Genomic DNA, 17,894 nt, shown 5'->3' with positions numbered 1-17,894 from the left:
GAAACTGAAGAAATGTCACTGCAGATTTGAGTACATCCAGACTGCTCTGTGTTCGAAAGGCAGGAGCTACGCCGAGTTCAGCTGGACGCTGAATATTTAACAAACGGGTTTTGGCGCTAAATAGTGAAATTTGAAGGTTACAACGAAGCTTGTCCAGCAGTTAGTTGCTGAGAGCGGTGGTCCTGTCCTCCCCCATCTTCTTTCCCTGATAGTCATTTGCGTTGTGGTGTGGCTGTGCCAGAGTGAATCACTCCAGCTGGCTGATCTAACAGAAAACTTTTGTTTCGTGAGGCTGCACAGTTCCTCGATCCAATAGGAGGGAAATGGCAGAAACTCGCAGGTGACAGTGCGGAGGAGCAGGATCTCCCCTTCCCTTCTCTTTTGCTTGGAGACCAGTTGTCCTGCTGCAGCGCTCTGCATGCAGTAATTCATATCTGCATATGGACTGCCTAAAGAGCATTATTTATGGAAGTGGAGCTGCTCAGCTTGATGACGTGGGTCCGGTGCTACTCCGGCTGATTAAGGCTGTTTGGCAGAGAGTTGAACTTTCTAAAGATGAATGTATGAAACAGTGTTTGATAGATTAGGAGCAGCTCAGCCAAGAAAGTGTTCATCCAGTGGGATTTTTTTTAACATAATGCATTGTTTTAGTGAGATTGAAGGAAAAGCAAGCAGGGTATAAAAGACAGAAGTGAAAGATGTGATAGAGAATAGAGGTAATACATACAGATTACACCTGCGTTCATCCCAGACCAAAAGGGAAGGCCCCCTCCCAGCTGCACTTGGACAAGGATAAGACAAGTTCCTGGAGGCTGAGCTCCTTCCATGGTAGCGCCCGGAGGGGCTGCTTCGCTGGCTAGCAGCAGATAGCATGTGTTAATGCCTCGACTCCCATGCGAGCCCTTTGCCTTTCATGAGGAGCTTACGCCGGGCTGGGTTCAGCCTGTGTGTGCAGCTCTCTGCGGGGACTCACTGAAGACGATCCCTCTGCCTGCACAGAGCGTGTGATGTCTGGTGGGTGCTCGAGCTTTCTGGTGGGTGCTCTGCTGAGCTTTCCCAGCACGTCCGTGATCTTCCAGGCTGTGCCATCCTCTCCTCTGCTCTCTTCCGCTCCACGGATACAGCTGCATCTCGGTAACGCTCTGGCTATGGGAATCGCTTCAAGGTGAAGTGTCCTCTTGAAATGAAGAAGGTGCCTTTGAATAAGGGTGGTGGCCATTTCCTCTTGTCATTGACACCGGGTACGAGGTCCTGTCCGCTGCTGAGATGGCACTGTCACTGTCCCAGAGAGCTCGCTCTCGAGTACAGCTTAGTCATGGAAATGAGATAAATCCTATTTCACAGAAACTGGTAAAAATAAAACTGTTGAGGATTGATTTGTTTCTATAGCAACAGACTGGAGAAGCTAATACAGCTGCTCTGCAGAAGGGAGAAAAACATAAATTGAAATGTTAGTCCACCTGGGACTGTAGCTGTCAGCAAAAGAAAGATCTTCGATAGACTGATGAAGGGGTAAAAAGCTTAATTAAAGATGGAGGGCAGGAAGGTGTGAGCTGTGTTTGGAAAGAAATTGGTGCTAGAGTGTGTGAACGTGCCCTCTCTCCTGCGCAAAAAACCTGGAGAGCCTGTATTATGTCCTCAGAGCTATTTGTATCCTATTTCCCAAAGGACTGCCTTCTGAATTTGCCTGTGCCACCCTCTCATGGGTGGGGAAATGCCCTGCTTAAAGTAAGGCAGTGCTTTAATACCATTCAGTACCTGGGTGTTCCCCCTGTCAAGTGCACACTTTTAAACCTGAATTTAAATTGACTTTCTGTCCTGCAGTGAATCACCATGGCTCGCTTGAGAAATGTGCAGGGTTTATCAGGGAACCCCTTTGTTGCATGAACTGGGAGATGGCCTTTGAGAAGTCTGGATGAAATTTCTGAGCTAAATTTTCATCAGCTCGAACTGAATATGGAGCTGGATGTTCCAGAACAATGTGTGCCAGGGCCAAGTTTTCTGTAAATGTTTGTGTCGTGGAAGAAAATCCTGTAGAGCATCCAGACAGCTGGATAAGGTCCTTGAGTTTAAAACTCTTTTATTTTTTTTTATCTATACAGTCTGTAGATTTGTGTAGGTTTTCACTTTACTTTTGCCTAAACCAAGAGTTGCAGCAGACGCGAGTACATACTGTGCTGTTGAGGTGCCTGTTTTCCCCCACGGTTACTAAAGGTGAACTGCTTAAATGTGGGGGGGGGCCCTAAGATGCCAAGTGCTGAGACCACCACGTGTATATGTACATTCTTGATGACACATCCCACCTTGCATGGCTATTAAGAGTTTCTGATTAAAATCAGTATATACATGTGAAATGAGCAGGATGTTAACAAAACTAGAGAAGTTGCTTTTAAAACAGGAGTGTGTGTGCAAGGCTTTTACCAGGCTCTCCGAGAGAGTCTGTGTTATTTAGCTTAAGGAAAGTCAGAGCTTGACTTCATGTTGTTTAGGTTTGGTAAACCCAAATTACATTAGCACTTTTCCCTTGTTACTTAAACACATGGTTTCTTTTAAAGGGAAATTGAATTTAAAAATAAACCTCAAGCTTTTTCCAGCTAAAAGGAAGTGTCTGTAGTGCTGCATACTAAGGATGCAAGAGCACAACCCTGTCTAAAAGTGAGTGCCATAAATATTATGCAAATACATTATCTCATTAGATTTATATCTAATCCTATTGCCTGCTGTTTTTCAGACTCAGGCCAAACAAGACTGAAGATGTCATAGGTGGTCTTTCAAATCTAATATTGAAGTGGGTTGGAAATTAGGTGAAATGACTTCTGCCTCATCCTAATTAAGACACTATGAGAAATCCTTTCAAGTTTGGCATCGCGAAGTAAATTGCCTGGTTTTAAAATGTAATCCGATTAAAGAAGCCTAGTGCCTGGTAAGGTTTGAAGCCTGCCCGTGCAATGATACAGATGGGCTCCCCAGACCCTTCCTTACTGCTCTTAATTTCAGAAATCAGCACAATATTTTTAGGAGCAAGATTATGAAAAAGCCTTGAACTCTGGAGACTTCAAAGCTTTGCATTCTGGTCTTGGTTCTGTTGCAAGGGTTGTGAAGACCATCAGATGACTTGAGAGGGACTATATGTCCCGTGGACTTGGGTTTTTTTTTGCTAGTACTTCTTCCCAGTGTTTTTTCAAGCCACGGTTTCTCACTGCACAGTGTTAAGTCTGATAAAGTGTTGGCTGTCATGTAACAGCCGTTTAAATGACCTCGATTCATCCTGTGATCCCCTGTGGATGACTTCTGGTTGTCTTGGAGTGTTGTTAGTAACTACCTTTGCGTGATTTAAAATTACTTGTGTTCCCCTTGTGACTCTGGGCTCTCTTCACAGCCTCGTTTCAGCCTGGTGGAGTCTGAAGCCATATGTCTGAACTCCTATGGCTCATCTCCATTTGGGTTAGAAACAGCTGAAAACACAGAGAACTTGGAGGACATGCGTAATTAGTGCTAGATTTGGCATTTTGGGAATATTTCCTTTAACCTCAGTGGGAATTATTTCACAGAAAGAGTGAAACAGAATGCATCCTTGACATTCCTTTTCGCTGAAAATAAAGACCTATAAAGAAGAGAATTGGTTAAAAAAACCCAAACTGCAGCCTTCTAGATGGTCCAACGTGGAGGATGTCATCTGAATGTGGTGTTTGGTGTCTGTGCTGAGGTTAGTGCTGGAAACCGCTCGGCTGTGAAGCGTCCAGCCCCGCGTTCCTGTCAGGCCTAGGAATGAGAGCCCAAAGATGCCATAGAATAGAAGTACAACTTCAAAATCACTCAGAAAAGAGGCAGGTCACTGTTTGCCGTGATCTTCTCATTCTTACATCATAGTGCCCAGAGTTTCATCCTACTCTCGTTAGGCTTTAGTGGTGTGCCGGGCGGCACAGCGCAGGCTCTGCCGCGTGCTTGTTGGCTGGCATCGTCTGGAACCAGTTTTTCAGATGCAAAGATAAATGGGGTGCATGTTGGCTCTTGAGGTGCAGTTAACAAATGAAAGAAATTTGAATCTTGAAGTAAACTCTTGAATGTTAAACATTGCACTTAAACTGTGTGTGCGTAAACAAATAGTAAGCTTTTTTTTTTCTTGTGCGTTCACAAGACTTGAGTTTTTGGTCTCCTGTTATCTCAGTTTCAAGTAATTAAAGATGCTGATTTTCCCCACAATTCACTCATCCTTGACTTATGCTTTTTCTTCTAAATTCCTCAGGAAAGTTGGGTACAATTTAATGGTCTTCAGTGCTGCTCCAAGATAGCTATGCAGAGCTACTGTCTGAGAAAAGGAGTTTGTGCTTTCCATCTCGATAGCTGTCACTGTCAGCGGTGGATAAGCTTTTGAAGCCGTCTGAAATGCCTTAGGATCCTGGTAGTTATACGGTATAAGTTGTTACAGCTGAGATATAATTATTTGCTGGGATAGAGTTGCAATGACCCTGAAATTGTTTGAAGTAATGGAGAGTTTTATCCCTGCATAAGTTTATAATTTAGTAGTCTGACTTGCATATATACATTCCTTCTGTACATTAAAACTGTTACGCTGGGAAAGGCTCCGCCACTAAAAGCAGCTCCTGGCTGGGAGAACTGTATTTAACAGAGAAAAAGCCCAGAATTGTTTTTGTATGCTTTCAAATAAGTGGGCAGAAATATTTTAAGGGGTTTGGAACATATTATCTTACGTTGTGTAAGTTCCCCAATGAAAATGTGGGTTTTTTTTTTTCCTGGTGAGGAAAAAAGCTGTTTGAGGCTGGCTTGTCATCTTGGGCAAAATCAAATCTGACAGGTGGATAAAAACAGAGCTGGAAGCTTAAGGTGTACAGTGAAATGTGTGGGAAAGAGCTCTCTTTGCTGCCTGTTCCGTTATTTATTCAGTTTACCAGTGTTAGCGATGCCTACAGATGTCTCTGCCAGCTCTCCGAGGAGCGGTACCTGCCCTTCTGGCCTTCCCCACAGCTCTTCAGAAGCAGTTAGCAGGGAGAGGACCTTAGCATTTAATACATATCATTTGGCTGGCTGACTTAGACACTCATATTTTTAAGCTCTAACCTTATCTCTGTTCTACAGATAGCATAGACAAATAATGACAACTTTATAGGAGCTATCTCAAGATTCAGAAATAATTTACTGCCTCGATCGTTCACTCTTGTGCCTGCTTTTGAACGGGCCAGGCAGATACTTTTAGAGTAAAGGATGTCCTTTTTAGTTTCCATCCTGCTCTTAAACTTTCTTGAGAGCTGTTGTCTTCTCTTAAGTTGATGCTTTCTCTGTTTCTTGACGCATACCAAGAACGAAGAGGAGCTTATCACAGTGCTCTTTGAACGTGACCGCTCAGGTGTGTCCTTAATGTCCCCATCCCAGCCACTGTGGGGTCACTTCTCCGTTTGCCTTCTTACCCTTACTGTCTTTGCTCTGTTGTTTCCCTGTTACTTGCTCTTTGGGCATCCAGTTAAAAAGCTCATCAAGAAGGAATTTCATCTGGAGTCAGTGCAGTGGTATGTAGTTGCCTTGTTTGTGTCCCGCATTGTTGCCAGTTAATTTCTTGTTCAGCCGTGTCTTTCTTCAGCCTTCAGGGACTTCTGATTAAGCCGGAGCGCTGGGATTTGATACATGCTTAAATTGAGCTGTGTGGGTGAAACAGCTTGACTGCTGATGTGGGTTGTGTTGAAGGGCAAAGTCTGCTCCAAATGCTTAAGTGGAAGCTTTGTCGTGGCTCTTCGTTCTCCAGTCCCGTGTTCCCTTCCTTGAGGGCCTGTTCTCCCATCCCATTGCATTCAGTCTTCGATATCAGAGCAACAAATTTCCTTTTTACTTAAGCTTAACATTTCTCCCTGCTTGTCGTGATGTACTGGGATTGGTGCTCTCCCGAAGGCATGTGGGGTCTCTCCCTGCGTGTGCTGTGCCCTCTCCCCATCTGTCTGAACAATTAAGCATTTCAATGCCAGCGTAAATTCAAAGCCCTCGTGTCACCAATCTTGGCAATGTCACAAGGGAAATGGGATGTTCTGTGAGCCCCTGTCTCTTTTTAGTCTCCCTAAGGCAAAAGTGCACTCTAGATGCAGTTATTGGTACAAAATAATTGTATTTGCTTTTTAATTGAGGTAGGGGAGGGGTAACTCAGTCCAGTGAATCTTTGTTTCTCTGGCTCTGCCTCACTTGGCCTATTTACCTGTTTCCCATCTACTCCAGGGCAGACACAAGCGCTGCTGTTCAGTGTTTCGGGCATCAGTTCTAGGCAGCAACCAGTCTGTAAAGGAAGAACTGGTTTGCTGTGGAAGCGAGCGGGCTGGCAGGGTTTCATGATGACAAGGCATGACGTGGAGATGGCTTTGCCTAGGCTGGAGGGCACGGTGGCCAAGTGGGCCATCTGAGCTTGGCTGTCGTGGGCCAGAGCGGGGAGAGGACAGGTCTCTGGAGCAGTCTGTTCGGCACTGAGAGATGGGGCGTGTTTATTTTCTCTGTATAGAGTGTATCTAAGGCTTAACAAGGAGGAGGGTGTCCATGTTTAAATAAAGCATCACCTTTCCTATGCGCTTCTAGGCGCAAGGTTCCCTGCTCGAAATCCCAGATTCCCACCGAGATGCATGTTGGATCAGATCACTGCAGGTGCTGGAGAAAAATAGCAACTTTGACTTGTTCTAATTCTGTTGATTTCATCTGACAATGAACATGTAGCTATTTTGCAGAGTAGATAGCTAGCAGAGGGTGACACATTTTCTGCCATCCTGGAACACTTAATTGGTGCATCAATTCCCCCCGTGCAGGGAGAATGATGGGCGGTGGGAATGAAATGCATTCTGCCAGAAATTTTTTTTTGCACAAGTTCCTTTTGGCAATATTTTTACTCCAAACTCGGACCTTTTTTGAGTCTTGTCAAAAGGGAACAGTGCAGATGGACATGTACAGTTCAAGACACGATGCTCTATTTCTGTTGGTTGATTGTCATGTCTCTTGGGATTCTGTAGCTTGTTAAATCATCTCACAAAAGGGGGAGGGAAAATACAGTGCGAGGTTGCCAGCTGTAGTCAGCTCAGTGCTGCAGCGTGAGCTTCTTGGTATTTTTTGATTAGGAATTTGTGGTTGCCCAGGCAGCTTGCTTCCATTTCTCTGGAAGTGCTGCATGGAGGGAAGGCCAAGGGAAACTCCTGCACCCTTCTAAGGAATTGTGCTTCAGCAGAATCTGGGAGCCTGCACCGTCTAGATGTGTCCTGCTGATTTTTTCTGCATCTGATTATTTTTTTTTCCTTAAATACTACATTTTCTTCCACTTAAGTTGTATCTTCTCCAGTACTGTGGCCACAGTAGAGCTTAGTTTCAAATGAGGAGTGAGGAATGCTTACCTTAGCAGTGCTGCTAGTTCCAGTTTGCAATTCTGTGATATTGTCAGCTCCAGGCTGTTTTATATGACATTCATAATGCTGCTCAGTTTATTGAATTTCTGCAGGAATGTTTTGCTTCCTTTTGCTCATATTCCTCAAAACCCTATGTAGTCAGATGCAAGAGAGGAGGATGCTCTGCAGTACTGCTATTTAGTAAACCTCATTAAGAGGTTTGTAAGCATTTTGCAAGGCAGCTTTTCACCACAGTACTTCATGTAAAATCCTACATCTGTGTGTTGGGTGGTCAGGGTTTGCTCCCTGGCAAATGTAGGCACTCCAGTTTGAGACTACTGTTATTAAGGTACTAGCGGAGACTGCATCTTGCATAGTTACATGCGTTAGAAGCTAAATGCAAACTCTTTTTTAAAATTACTCCAGTGAGCATTTTCCATTCTCTTTGCTTCTGAAACCTCCTTTTCTGAGTTTTGTCTTCAGTTGAGCTAAGTGCCAAAGTCGTCAGGCATGGTAGTGTTTGTGAGCTGCAAATGTGAAGCACCTGTGGGTGATGCCATTTTGATGTTACCTTCCCATTTTCCCTCCTCTTCCCCTACCAACATGCTGCCCTTGGACCCTGTGTGGAGAGAGGGATGCTCCTGACACCGTACACATCACAAACCAAAGCTCCTGACCATTCTCCCCTGGAGACGCTGCTTGGCTTTCCCTCTCTTGATGATTGAAATTTTTTGCAGTTTTTTCAGAAAAGCTTTGTTTAGGTCTGGCCCCTGTAGTCAGTGCCAGCATGTAGAGCCTGTGTTGTATGTGAACTCTGCTCCGTTGCATGTAATCAGCTGGAAATGCTCCCATAATGGGAGCAGATTGCAGAGCGAGTGTCTGTAATGCTTTTAAGAATAAAGGGCAGCATATGCACTCAAATCAGACCTGCTTTTTTCCTCTCCTGCAGCTATTTATTTTGCCTCCTGCTCGGAGGGATTCTTTGATGTAGCATAACATGCACGCGTGACCCATCTTTTCTGTCTCCTGTTGCATAATGCAGGTGACCAAGCCCACTGTCATCCCCCACCATACATTAAGTTTAAAGAAATGCATTTCCACTGCCAGGAGCCATCTGTAAATGTAGGGCTGCCCTCTTCCTAGTGGGGAATATTAGCTTGGATGCTTTTCTATTAGCGATGCCAATCCTATCTTGTTCCTTTATAGCGTGAGCTTGCAAGCCCAGAGGTTAAACGTGTGGTTGTCGTAGGTCTTGCACCAACCTGAAACACCCTCCTCCTGGAAATGAGGGGTGGGAGTTGGTAGGTTGGTTTTGAGAGAAATGGATGAGCTTACCTTTTGCCTTTTACAATTCCTGAACCGATCGTTCTCGGGGTTGCTGTCACTTTGAAAGCTCATGTGGATTCCCTGCTGCCTGCCCTTAGCCAGTTGCCGCATCCGAGGAGCGAGCGGTTCCGCTCTATTCATAAAGAAAAGGAACAATTTGGCCTTTAGAGGATCAGTTGCTGCGTGCTATTGCTCCACTGGTTGAAATGCTGGCTTTTTCACAGCACGCTGTTAACGTTAGGCTGCCTGAACTGTCTGTCGGTGTTGGGCAATGAGGCTGGAGCTGTGAGCAGTCTTTGTTCATAACTATTGCTTCACGCTGAAAATGAGCTGGCAAAGTGGAAGCACTTGAGGGGTGGGAGCTTGGGGTCTCGTACACTGTGCAGCAGGCCAGGCACGGTCTCTGTCTGACTGCTGCTGTGTGTCAGCCAGGAAGTCGGACTGAATCCGAGCATTTTCACCTGAATCCCTTGTCAGTAGCTCTGCCTTTGCTGCTGGGCACCTTCAGAGCAAGTGTCTGATTACGGATTCTGGAGCTCTGGCAGCTCTCGGGCTGCCTTGGGGTGTTGTGCAATGTCAGCTGGGTCATTTTCACATGTCCTGCCCTTCTTAAAGTCCCCACTTCTCCCCATCCATTCTGGCACTGCGCAATTGAGCTCGTGCTCCTGTGACTTTGAGGAAAATTTGCCTTGTTAAACTGTCTTTGGTTCTAATTTATCTCATGGGGTATAGGGAAGGGGTTGGGCTTCGTCCTTTTAATGTTTAGCTCTAACTTTTGTGCTGCAGACGTGCAAAGTTACCATTGCCAAATAAATGGCAAGTGCTAAAGAATAAGCCCTGAGGCTTTCAAGACAAAATGGCTTGAAGCTTCTCTTTCTAGTCCTGATGCTGTAGAGGGAAGAGAAGGTGTGCAGGGAGGTGAAATGGCCAAAGGTTTGTCTTGCTGCTCAGACTTTACAAGGCATCAGTGTCCCCCAGTAGCTGCTTTTTCAGTTGTGCTTACCATCAGCTCTCTCTTGCTTGCAGGTATCAACACATCCCTTCCATGCATATTTAACTTAGTGCAATAGGATTAAGTCTTTTAATCTGTCCTGTCTATTTGGTCTCACAGTTCAGCATGCTTAGTAATATGCAAATACTTTACTACAGGGAACGTGAGCCTTAAATGTGATGTTAGCCATAACCGTAAATTGGAAGTCCTGTAATTCCCACAGGTAGAAGCTTGTGCCTTCCTCCTCCTGATGCATTGACAAGACTGTCTTCCGAACACATGGATTCTCCTCTCTTGGGAAGCTTCAGCTCTGCATCCCGCTGTTGGAAACTGGGCGGTGTGACAGCTTCGCTCTAGAGAAAGTTATGTTTTTCTCACGTGCCAAACCTACTTCTTTTGGCCAAAATTTTGAAAGGAAAGTAATCCAGGCGCACGTAGGAGATCAAAAAGTCACTCTAGTAAAAACTCACCCCCGGTTTTTCTTCATTACTGTAGCATTACAAAGCTGTGCTGTGGTTTCTCCTTTCAGCCACGTTCTCCTTCCTACCAGAGAACAAGCTGAGATGGGAGATTTGGTCTCCTGCTCTCTTTGGTTTGTTTTAATATCTGTTAATTTTTGTGTTTGTGATGATGAAATTTTAGTCTCGTACTCTTACTTAACTGTCCCTCTTCAAAACTTGGGTGCCAGGAAAGTTTAGGTGGTAATTTCCAGTAAAAGTTGCAGATGTGTAGTTAAGATTTGCTGAAGCTGGCAAGTACTTTTTCACTAAGATCCTGATCTAAACTTGATCTAAAATCTGTTGAAACAGTCTGCTGGGAAGTGCAAGTTGATACTGCAGCTACTAAACGAGGTGAAAGCGTACCCTGCCACGTAGAGCTGTTCGTTGTACGCAGAGAGTATGTGAGAATTAAAGGGAGTTCTATGGATAAGGCTGTTGAAAACACTTACTACTTCCATAAAAGTTGCTTGATACACACATGCAGCTGCAAAATAAACAAATTCTCCCTATGGACACGTCCATAAATCTGGAAGTTGCCCTAAGGTGAGGACACTACCTGTTCAAGGAGATCTTTTCATGCTGCAACATAATGCTTTCAGCAGGCTTCCACTGAGTTCAGTTTTCAAGGTTCGTTAGGTATTTGCGCAAAGAAATGTGTGCACTGGGAAACTGTATTCTTTTTCGTGTGCTTGAAAGGAATTTTCTGGAAAGAGCTGCCTGCAATTGGAGTGGGGAAAAGCACCTCCAGCAGGCACTGAATTTTTCTTTGGAATATATGTACTGCATGTCTTCACCTGTTTGCTCTAATTGGAAACACAATTGTCGTTCCTTGATAGATTGACTGCCTGACTCAGCTCTGTCTGGTGTAAGCCTACATTTCTGTAAGGAAAGAAGGTATGTTCTGACAGTGTGGAAAAATAGAGACAGTAAGATCTCGTATTGCTGCCTTGTGAATCTCTGAAAGTGGCTTTGTTACCTCTACGTTTAGTCCCGCTTTGCATGGGCTGACACAACATTAATCCCATAGCTGCGAGATCAGATGGAGACTTCTGCTGATGGCAAGGGGTGAGTCATCCCCACATCACCAGTGGCTCCTCTGCAGAGGCGTTGGCATCCTCTCCTGTCCTGGAAGGAGCCTGGAGTTAGCATGCTGTGTCGGTTTAGGACTGATGCTTACCAGTCTTTTGTGTCCAGGTTCAGCAGTCTGAGTGGCTGCACGTTTAATGCATGTGCCCCTTAACTTTGACTTTAACCTATGCACCGTGTCTCAAGTATCCAGATTTCCTGGAATGGTGTGTTCAAATCCCAGTAGGATCAATTTGTCTGCTCTGGCGGTTTTGTTCTTTTCATGTTTGAAAAGTGGATGCTTTGCACAGATGTTTATGATCCCAGTGTTCTTTCCTTATAGGTGTTGCTTTCCTGCTCCTGTGTGTTAATTGCCAGGAAAATTTCTGCTTTGCAGCCCAGAACTAACAGCATTTCAGTGATGATTTTTTGCATATCATAGGTGCTTTCTGGAAGGGAGAGAGAGATTAAAAGCAGTGTGTCAGTCTATGCTGATGCTGTAGCAGCTGGGCAGTGCTGTACTCTTCAGTGCGTTAATTCTTGTGTGTGGAGTCAATGGTCTCCTTTTTCCTCTAATTTTAGATTTTTAAGCACAACACTGAGGACCCGGTGAGCTCCAGCGGGAGGAAATGTGAGCAGTCATATCTCGTAGCCAATTTAAGATGAGATACTCAGCCTTGCGCCTCTTGAGTTGTCTGTACGCAGTGTCTGTGGTCGGAGGGCTGACAGCCCCGTCAGTCCAGATCCGCTCTTTAATTTACCCATAATCATTCAAGCTCTGTAATTCTTTTCCGATTCATTTTGCCATCAAGAATTATCAATGTAAATTAAGTGCTTGCAGTGTGAAGGATTTTTCCACCGCTCCTCCAGACAGCTTTGGGAATACACTGTGTTCTAACTTCCCTACTTCTTTCAGTATGTAAAGCTGGTTGAGACCTCTCCTGAGGTCATGCAGGCTCTGTGATCTGTGGATGGCATCCTTGCTGACAGTTCTTGCATGCGTTTTTCCCAGGTCTAGAGACACTTGAGTAGCACGTGTAGTATTAGCTCAAGTCATTCAGCTTCTTCCCTTTCATTTAAGCGTATGAAGCTGCATTTTAGCCTTGTCAGTCAAGAAGAAAATTTTGTCTGAATTGTTGCAAAAAAAAAAAAAACAACCCACCCAAACCCCAACAACCAAAGGCAAACAACAAATCCAACAAAACCAACTTGTACCTCTTCCCTTGGCCCTTAGCAGAGCTCTTCTACATCAGGTAGAAGGTAATTACTGAATCTGGTTGTAAAATGCTTGGCAACATCATCATGTTCGAAGTGCTAAATGTGAATTCCTGTGTTTTATTTTTTCTAATAGAAGAATGCAGGCAGTGATGCTAGTGGGAGAATTTTATATACAGCAAATGCTTCATGCATAGGACTGGAATGTGAAGTGAGACTCCTGCATGTGTTTAAAATGCCTGGATTCTCTGCAAAGCATTATATAATTATCCTCTGTATTAAACGGCCACCCACATTTTCTATAGTATGTCTGATTTTGTTTTTGTAACTGATAAGATGCTACAGCTGTAAAATGACAATGCCAAGCTTTTAAATATTGTGCTTTTAGAGCTAACTGCTGCAGTTAGTGGAAAATACTAACAAAGGCAGAAAGTGCATTTTTTTTTGGTCAGGTTTTCCACAATAAGCTCAATGCAGCAGTCAAAATTAAACTCCCATTGAGCAAGGTGCTCTGCAGACTCTTCAGGCCTCAGCAGAACAGACCAGGCAGATGAATAGATTTTACATTCCTTGGTTTGTTGGGTGGGGGACAGCCAAGTTTGGAAGGAATCTACCAAAGAGAGAGAAAAGGGGGATGTGAAAGGCGTAAGAGGATGATAGGGCGGACGAGAATATAGGAAGAGGACAGCCAAGGAGTTTTGGGTGGGAGCAGTCATCCCAACTGACTGCTTGGGGGTTTTTTTATAGCAAAGAAAAATCTGGACAAAGAAGTTTAGGAGTGTAGAAGCCAAAGATCACCACTTTGACTTCCTTTGCAGCCTTTCCAATAGCTGGAATCTAACTGGGTTGCTCTCCGCTGTCTTTCCTGAAGCCTGCCAAGAGGGGCTGAGAAAGTATTGCTTGGGATCTAGCCATCTTCTCCCCTGCCCCAGGAATATTCCGCTTTAATCTTCTCCAGCCTTGCATCAACAGTTTATTTTTGGAAAGGCTATTGTATTATCTAGTGGTTGAGGCATGCAAGGAAAGGGGTCGTAGCTCCGTTGAGAGCCCTACCACGCCGTACCCTTTCCCATCGGTGAGGTGGGCGTAGCGCTGCCTTTTCTCACTCTTCAGAAAAATTTAAGTGCGCTTTCTAAACCAAAAATCTTGCACAAAGCATTGAGGCTGTTTGTATTACCAGTCCATAAGCAGGAAATACCAAACAAGGGTTGCATTTGCATTGCAGAAATCTAGCAGTTGTATGGATATTAATAGCTGAGATGTGTGTATTGACTTGCTTGTGATGTCCTCAGGGCAACGGACTAGGAGTTAATCTGCCTCCAGCCTTAACTGCCCTTGTGACACTTTGTCTCTAAGGCATTGAACTAAGCCTACAAACATCTGGGACCAGTTCTCAGCTCCTTTAAACTTCCTTTGTGACCTTGGGCCAAGCCACTCATGTACACTGGTGTCCTGTATCTAAAGCAGTGATAGCACTAGTATTGTGCCTCTTGTCTTTAGTGCTGAGTATGTAAATACACTGGGGTAGCAATGGCCTCTGCTGTCTGCTCTGCAGGAGTAAGAGTACCTGTCCCTGAAGTCTCTGAGGGCTTCTGTAATCCACATAAGTGAGACTATAAATTGACTCTGAAGACTCACCGTTTGACTTAAACACTGAGTTGCTCTTTAGGTGGCTTGGCCTTTGCTCTAGTCCCACTGCCTCAGATGATTTTGTGAGTAAAGTTACTACGGTCAGGAAGAAATAAATGGGAAAGCAAGAGGACAAATATGGTCTTGTTTAAAGGAACTCTTGGGTTTTATCGTGACCTAAAGCTATGTGCTTTATTCAGCAATTTTCACAAACAGGAAGCTTTATTTAAAAGGCTGCAGCACTTGCTGAATCATGGAGCAAGAGAAAACTGAGCGCAAGAATTAGTTTAAACAGAACGGATTTTGCAGTTTTCAGAGCTTTCCTTACATCCTTAATGTTCAGCAAACAGATACATCAGAAACGTCATTAGAATGTAGAACCCTGGTGCAGCAAAAGGGAAGTGAAATCTGGGTAACCTTTTGAGAAGTTTGCTTTCATAACAGAGACTGCTAATATAAAAGCAAACCCCTTCTTTGATGTGAAGGGTTTTTTGGGGGGTTGGGGGAGAAAGGAAGGCAAACAGTGGTGGTAGTCGAATTGGCTCCAGACCTTCTCTGAGCTTTATTGGAGACTTGTATTTACAGCATTCTCCTTCCTGTGCCGGGATCTGTTTTGCTGTTTAATCAGAAACAGCCCAAAATCACACTGTACACAGATCGTACTTGGCTTTGTACTCTGCTTCTCTCAGTACTGTATTTCCATTTTACAGATGGGCAAACTGAGGTCTGGAAGCTTTTCCCAAGGCTGTGTAGCAGAGCAGGGAATAAAGCCCTCGTGGCTTCCAGAGTAGTCGTCTACACCCTGGCTTGCAAGGCTGGAAGCGTGTCGCAGTGGTCTGGCGTTAGGATTTCCTGCATTCGGTTCTGTCTTGTCTAGTTTTGCCGAAGGCAACGTTTATACTGCCCTGTTTTGAATTACTTCCCCTCTGCCTTGTAAAATCAGGGCAACAGGTCTGTAAGTAGGTATTGTTAAGATGAAATGATTCAGGCTTTACCGTTGCATGATCTCACCGCCATAAATAAGTGCTCATCTCTTTCTCATTTCATTTCTCATCTGCAAGCCATTGCAGGTAATATATTCTAGGTGGAGATGCGGGCCCTGGGCCTTGATGTGAGCATCTGTGCCTAAGCACAGCGGGAGGTTAGTGGCTTGAAGAGGAAACCCCTCTGAAAGGGACTGAGCCTGCCCAGCTGCTGCGGACTCCTGATTTCCCTGCAGTGATTTTTATGTCTCCATAAAACCCGCTTACTTGATTCTTAATGTAAAATTTTTATTGTTCTCCGTGTTGTGAAATGGGCTCGCGCTGGGCTGAACCAAGAGGATTTAGACACTATTCCATATTTATTTGTCTAATAAGAGTTCCCAAAGCGGGGGTGGCTGAACAGGGCTCTGTGTACCCATGAGCCTGACATCTCAAGATCTTGCTGAGTAGTTCCTGTTAACTTTAACCTCTTTAAATTTCACTGGCTGGCCTGAAAAGACCTGACAAACTTGTAACTTTAAAAGATTTAATCCCAGAGTACCCACCTCCTCCCCAAAGTGGTCTGAGGGGGTTTTCCTAATATTTTAGATTAGAGCCTGGGCTTTTTTTTTCCAGTAGTTCTGCCACAGTTCCTACAGATAATGCTCGAGATGTCATTGAGTCAGATGCACCCGGTGCTGCAAATAGTGCTCTGAGGGAATCACAGTGTCTTTCAGAAGTAACATTCCCATGCCAGTGTCTTTCCATCTCCGTGTTTCTGCAGACCATAGTGGAGTTATTTTCCTGTGTTTAGATCTAACATGAGAAGTTCGGGATCTTATCTTCGTCTGTCACTCGAATGCTATGCAGAGCATAAATAAAAATGGGATGAAAGATTGGGTTTCTGTTAACTCAGGAGAACTGTATGGCCTTCCTAGAGGAGCTGGAGAGTAAGAGGAGGGAAGAGACTGATATACTTCACTGCAGTCCTCACATCTAAATATAAATAGTTCTCTTCTTGGATCCTTTCAGTCTGAACTTCTGGGTGATTTGACCTTTCTTTGATAAAAGCTTTCTTTCTTTGCAAGAGTAAAAGGGCAAGGGGGAAGAAAGGACACAGCAGATTTTATTTTATTTTTTTTTTTAAATATCTTCAAATCCTAGCAGTTGACTTCTGCAGTACCCAGTGCTTGCTGTTGAACCAGCTTCATCCTGGACTTCAACTTTTTCTCCTCTTCTGAGACCTTAGAGTGAACTTTGCATTTTACTCTAAAGCATTAACCAGAAAAATTTTAAAGAAGTTTATGGCAGTGTGTTCTCTCCCAGGGGGACCATGCTCTGATGGGGACGGATAGCCTGGGCTCCAGTCCCCAGTCTGCTGCCAAGTGGGTGGATCACTGAGCAAGTGACTTGGTTTATGCCCATTACACCACTCACCTTGGTTTTCCTTACTTCATGACTTCGGCTGAAAGAAATGCTGCTGGTTTTTCATATGGACGCCCTGAAGCTTTTTGAGCTCAGCATCAAAACCCAGCTCTGTTTAATATGTGAAACCACTGAACTCTCTGGCTTCGGTCAGGTTAGAAGCCTGTGCAAGGGGATGCACAGGTGCAGTATTTATAACTGCTCCAGACTACACGCAAGTCTCTCTGGCACTAGTTTTAACCATTAATTGCCCCTTTAAATCCAGCAATAAATTATTTGGGCAACCACACTGCATGAGCCCACTGCCAAAAATAAACCAGAGCCTGAGAATTACTCAGGCCCTCTTCATACTTCAGGACTGCTGCAGCTGGATGGGGTAGGGCACCTCCTGGACTCAATCTGATTGGGTTTTTTTTGGTGTCTCACATTTCTGGATGTAGTTTAAGCGATCATCCTGCAAACGATGTTAGTAGCACTTGAAATGCAGTGCATGCGTCGGTTTGCTGTTCGCTTCTGAAGCGTGGGATGGTGTGTGGTGGTGTGTGGGAATGCCTCTGGATAAGCCTTCTGATCCTTGGCAAATTGGATTTTGTGGCTCGCTTCCCTGTCCTTTTGGATAAAGTTTCCCCTTAGCTGCCTCTCTAGTGGAGCTCGTGTCTGTCTCGGGACTGCAAAGCCTTTTATAATGCTCTGCCGAATCAGGAGTCACTTGGAGGGGAGAGACTTTCCATTTCAGAGCGTGCTCCCGCGTCCCACCTGAAATGTGCTTGAGAGTGAGCGTGCTGCTTAGTTCACTTCTGAATTTCCACTTGGTCTGCATGAGATTCCTGTTGGTTTGGTGCCTTTCCTGCTGCTTTTATACACTGTGGTATAGAGTTTTTTCTGGCTAGAAGCCCTCTAGTAATGACTGTTATTTCAGAAAACCTAGTTACTGCTTGGGCTGTCTCTGTATCATACAATGAGTCCTGGCGATTACATGCTGGGGAGGAAATGAAATGATCAGGAAAGGCCTACTTCATAAAGAGCAACAGTTGACTTTATTTTTAACCAATTAAATTGGGCATTAGAGGGTACTGTTAAGTTCCACCCCTAGTTAAAGAAAACAATGCAGGAAAATGTACTGTATTGGCAAAAACATCATTGTCTAGGCTTATAATAAATCCTGTGTAATTCGTGAATGTATTAAGTTTAAAACAGGCCAGCACACAAGGAACGACGTGTTGTAACAGAGAGGGCGGCCTTCAGGAAAGGTGAATGGTTTCAATTTACTTGTAAGAACATGTGGATTTGAGTTTACGTGCCCTTTCTGAGAGAGGGTGGTAGCACTGGTGAGGGGTGGCAGTAGAACCCAAACTCCCTGAACAGCAAGAGCAGCGCCAGCTTCTTACACGTGCGTTTCTCCACTGCTTTAAATAGGACA

The 17,894-nt window shown here is 44.5% G+C and overlaps 1 protein-coding gene across 8 annotated transcripts in view; it reads left to right on the top strand.

The window, feature by feature from the left end:
* ANKS1A (ankyrin repeat and sterile alpha motif domain containing 1A) overlaps window positions 1-17,894 on the top strand; it is a 127,474-nt gene that overhangs the window by 9,143 nt on the left and 100,437 nt on the right. The gene's annotated exons all lie outside the window — the stretch shown is intronic.

Source organism: Strix uralensis, chromosome 24 (genome assembly GCF_047716275.1).
Source record: "Strix uralensis isolate ZFMK-TIS-50842 chromosome 24, bStrUra1, whole genome shotgun sequence".
In the NCBI taxonomy this organism is placed as follows: Eukaryota; Metazoa; Chordata; class Aves; order Strigiformes; family Strigidae; genus Strix; species Strix uralensis.
This window is presented reverse-complemented; position numbering and strand designations above follow the sequence as displayed.